Here is an 8,707-nt window from a genome sequence, read left to right as displayed (position 1 = left end):
AATTCTATCATTACTGTTACTTTTTCTAAAAGTGAGAATATATATGAAAGAACCTTTTTCACAGTGTCTAGCCCATGGCAGACTCAATAAAATTTTAGTACCCTTTCCACTAGTGAGAATTGTGTTCCTTTCCTTTTCATTAGAAAAATATAACAAGTAAAAACCACTTATACTAGCAAAGCAAGAATTCAAAATTCACTTCCCTCTCCTCCATTCACCCAACTGAAATGGAGACATTACTAAAATAAACCAAAGGGCTCAGTTTCAAGAGAGAATTTTGCTCTTTCCAAGAAGTCACTGAGAACACATTTTATCCCCTTGTCCTGGAGTGGCCTCAGTTCAGGGACTTTATCTGGAGCTGAAGGCAAATGGGGTTCATGTACTGGTTATGAAGTTACACAAGTCATCTGTTTGCTTCACCTGGAAATTTATTTTGTTTTTCTTTAGAAGGTGTTCTGTTACAGACCACATGGTTTCTGAGTTAGTCAAGCTCTAGTTTCTTAATCATTCAGAAAACTCTCAATTCAACCAAAGTTAATCATGTATGAAGACTCCTCCCCTTTCATCAGTAAAATACCAAAAAAGCCACCAGCTTTTGTTGATTTTATTGTAGATAAAAATCCTGCCACTTAATGGAAGAGATCTACAAAAGACTTCATCTGACAATCATGATAGTGAAGACTTTTGCTTTTCCAGTTTAGATTTCAGAATTTTCTTACATTTATATTCCTAACCCAGAAATCATGTATTAAGTTTAGATGAGAGACCAGCTTTCATAAATTTTTATACAAGAGTTCAGACGAGTTAGATGAAAACATGTGACATATTTAAATACTCAGGGATAAGATGTGAAATAAACGTGTACATGGTAGGGTATGGGGACTGACTGCCATATCAATGCTTATTTGTTTGCTGCCAGAACTCTGATTTCAGTAGCCATAGTCCTTTTAGGTCTTGGGAGTAATTTGAAAGCAAGCAAGCAAAGACTGGTGTGACTTGCAGAATCTTCGAAGATTTTATTGATTTCTAGATATTTGGCTAGATAGCTGGGCACAAGGGTCATGGAGAACTCCCTCCTAGCTCTAAGCAGACAAAATGAAAAGAGACAAATCCTTTTCCTCATCTTACACACCAGCCTTCACCCATCCCTAGGCTGTTGGTTCTTTGAAATCCTCCTTTTCACTTGTGATTTCTTGGCATCTTGTGTCATTCAGCCTGTTTCTTGCCCTGTGTCTAGCCTTCAAAGATTGAAGACCTCAGATAAGGAAACATGCATCTTTATTCTCCCCTATCTACATCCTTCCCCTTCCTACTCCTTATAACAGGATTGTGATTAGCAGCACTCAGACATCAGTTTCTAGAATCAAGCAGCCAAAGGCGGGGGTGGGGTGGGGGGGAAACCCACAGAGAAGTTGTTTTGTAAACAGAGCCATTGAGTCATTTCACTTCCAGGAAAGCATCCTGCACAAAAAGTATCAGGGAGGGAAAAGTTCTGAACATCTCCTAATTTTAAAAGGTGGTTACTTAGTTCATCCTAACTGAGACAACTTTCATCTCCCAAACACTATTGCTTCTTCTTCGTGACTTTGAACTTCCTATTCTTTCTTCCTATTCCCAATGACAATAACGTTGTTCAGAATCTTATCTTAGGACAATGCATAGCTAAGTGTCATAGACAGGGCACACGTGGAGTGACTGAATCTTCCAGAGAGGGGAAAATTGGTGACAAAAAGCTTTATAGAGGAGATAATTCTTGAACTGACTCTGAATGTGAGTCAGTGTTTGTCTGAGGTTTAAGAGAAGGACAGTCTAGCTGGAGTGGATGTGAGGGCTGACAGGGAGATATTAGAGATGAAGTTGTTATATTAGGCAATGACTCAAGATCTCACAGACCTTCCTTACATGTTGTACTAAGAAGCTTGGATTTTATCTTGGGAGCAATGGGGAACCACTGATGGACTGATCTAGTAACTCCCAATGATAATGTTATTCACAGAGGGAAAAACATGAGTGGGGAGGACATTTGAGGGAAAGAGTAGCTCTGTTTTGGATCTGCTGATGTTGGAGAGGCTGTGGAAATTCAGAAGGTGTTCAGCAGGCAATTAGGAGCTCAGGAGAAAGATCTGCACCAGAGACTTAAACCTGAGAGTAAACAGCCTGCAAGTAGTTGACAAAGTGGTGGGTTGACTGTGATTTCCTGGGAAGAACTGTAGCATGAGATGAGAAGATGATAACAAACAGGAACTTCAACAAGGGGGGCTGGGAAGGGATGGTCAGAGTGGTGGGGTGAACCAGTGGGGAGCCACTGTACTAGAATCCAAGGGAGGAAAGAGCTTCAAGAAAAAAGTCATCAGTCCAAATGCTACCAAGAAATGGTCAAGTCATATGAGTCTTGAGCTCTGTTATTAATGACCTTGGCAAAAGCCATTTTTGAGGATGGGATTTCAGAGGGCTGGTGAGCATGTGCAGATTGTCAGAAGATTAGAAAGACAAGACACTGATGAGCTGGTCCTCCTCTGAGCCTTCCATAGTGGAAGTGACTGGGAAGGTATGGGACATAAGACATGGGGATATTGAGTTTCTGGCATAAAGGTAGGAAAGAGTAGAGTGGAACAAAATTTCTGTTTGGGGGATCAGTGAGAGGAGCATATTGTATATCTTCGCTTATGGCATGTTCTAATCTCCCTTTGTGGGCAAGAAGGACCGAGTTATGCTGGATCCCCAGCTGAGGGCCAGTGTCTCAGGGGTCCAAGCTGGATTGAGGGGGTATGTGGAGGGCTGGTCCTTGTACTGTGAGCATGGAGCTAAGAAGAATGCAATACACTGTTTGCAAAGAGAGTTGCACTGGATTTTCTCTGAGGTCTCTTTCAGCTCTAAAATGTTATGATTCTGTGATTGATTTGCTAAATAAATTAATAGTGCAAACAGTATTTCAAGAGGAGTATTTAAATTACTTATGAGAACAAACTTTTAAAGTGCCCTCAAGCATCATAAAAACATCCAATCCCATAGAAATAATTGATACACCAATTATAAATATTTCTTAGCTATTCTCATTCAAGTGGATTTCCTAAGAACTATGAATGGCCACATTCTATTTACCTAGTTCAAGTTCTTGTTTGTATTTCAAAGCCATTGAACTGCATTTCTTTAAACAACATGTTTCAAGCCTGACCAGTCCCCTCAATAGGGCTGAATTACTAAAATGTTATATTATGTGCAAGATGGGTTCTTGATGAACTGGTTCATCTCTGGAGAAATGCCCATCTTCTTCTTAATTTAGGACACAGCTGCTAGAATTGCAGACTTCATCAAAAATGGCCACAGAGAACTCAGACGACTCACAGAAACATTTCCTCTCAATTGTCATGGTCTTTGAGGACGAACCACACTCTAAAATGTTTGTGTGACAGGAAAATGTGGTGTCAAGATGATCAAAACAAGATAGAAAATGATATATTTTCATGAAATTTTCATATATTATTAAAAATAGCTGATAGTGAGCCTACAAAATGAGAACACAACACTTAAAGGAGATAGCATGATAAAAATGCAGGCAGATTAGATATGATTGTGATCAATAGACCCCAAATTAACAACAATGAATTTGTTTCTCTTCCTCAAATTTGGGAGGACATCAGCAATGCTCCTCTACTTCAGCAAAAGCAGGTGACCCTTCTGCTATTCATCTCAGTCTTTGGTTATTTTATACTTGGATGAAATGTGTGAGCTACTTAACCATTCCGAGTCTTCATTTCCTTAGCTGTAAAATGAAGAATATCGGGCAAGGTCCTGGTAGAAATCAGATGGCACCTACAAGCTGGCTGATTTAAAGAACATTTAATGAAAGGCTACTTCCAGAAGTGTAGGCAAGATTCAGGAAAAACAACAAGTAATGAGACAATTCCCACAGTAGCAGGAGCAAGGACCCTGCAAGCAACTCTATGTAGAAGTTACCTGTCATGACCCATGACCTTAGGAGAGGGATGCAGTCAACCTGTATTAACCTGAGAGAGAAAGAGGACTAGAGCCCTCACTGTCCACCCACCGTCCACATTTCCTGCTGTTGCCTCTGACTGGCTGAATCTAACTAGAGTCCAGAGATCAAGGGAGCCAGTTGAAGCAGCCTCTATGAACCACCTTCCAGGGCAGAGAAGGGAGGAGGAGCATCAGGAGTGCCATGGGATGATATCCACCATGATGGATAGTAGAGGTACAACCTTATAAGGTTGTTGTAAAAATTAGGGAAGAATAGAGAATAAGTTATTAGCCCAGAATATGACTCACAACAAGCACATGGCTTAATAAATACTAGTAGCTACTATTATTTTTATTAACAGAGGCATTGAATTGTATCACTTTCAATAAGGTAGACTGTTAGTTTTCTACTACTACTATAACAAATTACCACAAACTTAGTGGCTTAAAACAATACAAATTTATTTTCTTAAAGTTATGGACATCAGAAGTCCAAAGCCAATTTTATTGGGCTAAAATCAAATTTCCTTCTATAGGGCCTCAGGGGAAAATCCACCCTCTTGTCTTTTCCAGCTTCTGGTGGCTGCCAGCATTTCTTGGTTTGTGGTTCCTTCCTCCACCTTCAAAGTACATCATTACAATCTCTGCTTTCAACACTGCATGGCCTTCTCTTTGATTCTGACCCCCTGACTCTTTCTTATAAGGACTTGTGATTTCCTTTAGGAACCACCCAGATTATCCAAGATAAACTCGCTACTTCAAGATCTTTGTCTCAATCATAGCTGCAAAGTTGCTTTTATCATGTTAAGGTAACATATTCACAGGTTCTGGAGATTAGGACATGGATAGATTTGGGAGACCATCACTTGGTTGACCATAGATCCTAGATTTCTGGAGCTAAATGGAATCTCCTTGCTATGTGATTAAATAGCTGCTCCCACATGACTCCCACAACAACCAATGTCATTGTCTTGTACTGGATTCCTCACAAAATGAGAGCCCAAGACAAAGGTTTATAGGCAGATAGTTTATTTTGGAAGTGGTCCCAGAGAGCATGAGTGATAGATTGAAGAAAGAGGAAAGAGGAAAGAGGGGAAATCCAATTTAAGGATGCATTATTGGCTTGACCATCACTGTAGACAGCTAGGACTTTATCCAGCCAGGACCTTCTGAAGAAGACTTAGAATGTATTCCAGAATGGTCTGCCCAAGACAGTAGGACTGGTGGGAGAAACTAGCCCCATCAATCACTGACCCAGAGTTGCCCTACAGGGTACTAAATCCCTTGCACTTCTAAGCTGCACATGCATGAGTCCAGGCAGGTTCCTCCAGGTGTCCCATGATACATCAGTCCCAGGGCTGAAAGCTAGAGATATGTGAACAACTAAGGTATGGTTACACCAACTGGTTGCTGACATAATGGCTAAAGAGTGGTCCAGAAGAACACAAGATGGGGCATAAAAGATATCTAGTATTAGTCATCCAGGCTAATATTAGAGGCAGAATGACTCTGTGTTAAGATGGATAAAAGTGGCTTGCTGTGCTACAGTGAGATGCCAGGATTATGTTGCCCAAGTCCACTATTTTCTTAGAGGAAACATTAGGTCCATTACATGTGGTTACAAATAAAAGATCAGAAGTCTTTGGAACAGCCAAAAATGCAAGGTTCTTTTTGAACACCCACTCATGGTTTGCTTTATAGTCTGGTGGAGAAGACCAACATTAACATTAACAAAAGATAAAACATAAATAATTAAATATTATCAAGTGTTCTGATGCTATGTACCTAGTCTGAGAATCAGAGAAGGTTTTCTTGAAAAATTGTGATTAAGTTGGGACTTGAAGACTAAGTAGGAGCTATGTAAGTAAATAAAGGGAACAACATTCCAGACAGAGGGAAGAGCCTGTGAGGCAGACCAGAGCATAGCATACTCAAAACTAAGGGAATCTAGCGTGGCTGGAGTGAGCAGTAGGAGTGTCACAAGGTAAAATTGTAAAAGTGGGTAGTGGTGGGGCAGAGATAGATTATTCAGGGTCTCAGAGTCCAATAGAGCTTTTGACTTTCCCCTTAGGAAGACATTGCAGTTTTTTTTTTTTTAATAAATAGGAGATTGGCAAGATCAAATTGAATGTTTACAAGGCTTCATGGCAGAGGAGAGGGGATAGGAATGGATGCAGGGAGATGAGTAGTGAGTCCTAGTGAGAGATAATGACTGACAAACTGAGGACACAAGTCACTGTGAGAGAAACTGAGTCAATCACGTGTGGATTTCAAGATACACTGGGGTGGAGGTGACCTGCCTCCATCAGGTAGTTTATGATTTCTGTAAAAGCTAAGGAGTCTCATTTCAGTTTATAGACACTAGGTAGGTCAGCAAAGATGACGACGACCATGAAGAAAAAGGAGGAGGAGGAGGAGATGGAGGAGGAGGAGCAGGAAGAGGAAGAGGGTAGGTAGGGGGGGATAAGGGAAGGAAGGAAAGAAAAAGAAAGAGAAAAGAAAGAGAAAAGAAAAGAAAGAAAAAAGAGGGTGCAAAAGAAAGACAGAAAGAAAGAAAGATTCATAGCATCACCTGAAACAGAGTTGAAGGAAGTTTGTGGATTAACATTCTTCTTGACCAGGGTTTCTCCACCCTATTCTCACTGTTAACACTTTGGTTCGGATAACTCTTTGCTGTGGGGAAGTCTGCCATGTGTACTGTAGGATGTTTAACAGCATCCCTGGGCTCTCCACACTAGATGCCTGTAGCAACCTCCCTCCCTTCCAAGTTGTGACAACCAAAAATACCTCCAAACATAGCGAAATGTCCCCTGGGGGGACAAAACCACCACCATTTGAGAACTGCTGTACTAGACCTTATAAGTTTTTGGTGCCATTGGAAGGAATATGAATAATTTAAGAAGCCTAAACATAGTATTTCTTTTGTTTTTAACCTCATTTTATGGGTAACTGAACCAACAGTTGGATGATCAGTTTTTAATCTTTGGAAATATTTAATTTACTTCCTAATTGTTTTGATTAACGATATTTTAGTTCAAACAAGAGGAGCGCTTTACTACAACTTGTCTGCTCTCTGAACTGAAATGTTTCACGTGTGGAAAATAAGTCAAGCTGAAAAACAAGTTGAGTCAGTAGGTCCCCAGAGCCATGTGTGAGTAAACTTTTATGCAAAATCATTTGTTCTTTGCTGCTGAAAGAGAAACAATGAGAAGATTAAAAGGTTGGCACTGATGAAATAAAAATATTCATTTTTCTCATTTTCCATAGGCCAGAAAGAGTTGAAAAGATTCTTCCATGATGCAGAGAAGTAATTTTTTCTTGCAAATCATCAAACCTCCCATTCTCCCTCTTTAAAGAGAATGATCTAGCCATAACTGAAATTTCTCTCATTGCACTGTTGTTTGTCTCCCTCCACTCCATTTTCAACACCTCAGCTGAAGGAATATTGTTTCCAATATGCAGATCCGATTGTGCTTTAAAGCTGGTTATTGGCTTGCCATTGCTTTTGGGTTAAAGACCACAGTCCTCATCATGGCTCCCTAGTCACATCTTAAGTCATGTATCCCTATGTTACATGTGCTTTGGCCACACCAGTCTCCTCTCAATTCTTTAGGTACTCCTTGTTTCTCCCCATCACAGGGCTTTGCACACATTTGGTCCTTTGTCCGGGAAACCCTTCCCTAATGTCTTCAATCCAGCTAATTTATTCTCACCCTTCAGATCTCAGCTCAAACAGCACTTCCTTAGAGAAATTTCTCTAGCCAACCCTCACCAAACACACAAGTAAACAAACGTCTCTTTGTCTGATAGCCTAATAGCACCATATATCTTTTCTTCATAGCTCTAATTACATTTGTCACTTTATACTTATATGTGTGCTTATTTGATTAACGACCCTCTTCTCCACTTAGATGTCATCTCTGCAGAGCAGGAACTGTATTTCTTTGTCTTACCATCGTGTGCCCAGCACCCAGCATAGTAGGTTCTCAATAACTATTTGTTAAATTAATAAATTCATTAGTCAATATTGTATTACAGGCCACCATGTACATCAGAGATCAGCAAACTCTTGCTACTGTCCTGTTACCTGTTTTTTTATAAATAATGTTTTGTTGGCACACTGCCACGCCCATTCATTTACGATTTGCTATGGCTGATTTTACTCTACAGAGGCAGCATGGAGTAGTCGTGACAGAGAGCACGCTGCCAGTAAAACCTAAAATACTCTCTGGCCCTTTATAGAAAGTTCGCCGTCTTCTGATCTAAGTCATTTACGTCTTGTTTGGCTTATTAGCCAGTGGCCTTACAATCTAACCCCAGGAAAATATGAAATAAAAGTAATGTGAATATATATTTTCACTGCCAAAATATTTAATGGTAGCAATCCCTCAATGAGCACGTCCTGTGTGTTTGCCAGTGAAATGAGCACGTTACTTAACATTATCTCATGAAACCCAAACAGGGCCCCATTTTATTTTAAAAAGAAAGTATTCAACTTAACTCAGTTTCCCAGAATCATGAAGCTGATGCAGAGCCAAGTACGTCAACATCAGCTTTCTGTTTCTTTGATTTAGCCATTAACTGGATGCTGGGGACACTAGTGCATGGTGGAAATTCATATTTGAAATGTTTCAAATGCTAAATGTCCTTGGACTGTCCTTGGACTGTCAAGAGCTAAATGTTCACTGAAGTGAATGGGTTAAAATAGGACAGGATGGTGTAGCAGTAA

The sequence above is a fragment of the Mesoplodon densirostris genome, chromosome 8 (assembly GCF_025265405.1).
Source record: "Mesoplodon densirostris isolate mMesDen1 chromosome 8, mMesDen1 primary haplotype, whole genome shotgun sequence".
NCBI classification, from domain to species: domain Eukaryota; kingdom Metazoa; phylum Chordata; class Mammalia; order Artiodactyla; family Ziphiidae; genus Mesoplodon; species Mesoplodon densirostris.
This window is presented reverse-complemented; position numbering follows the sequence as displayed.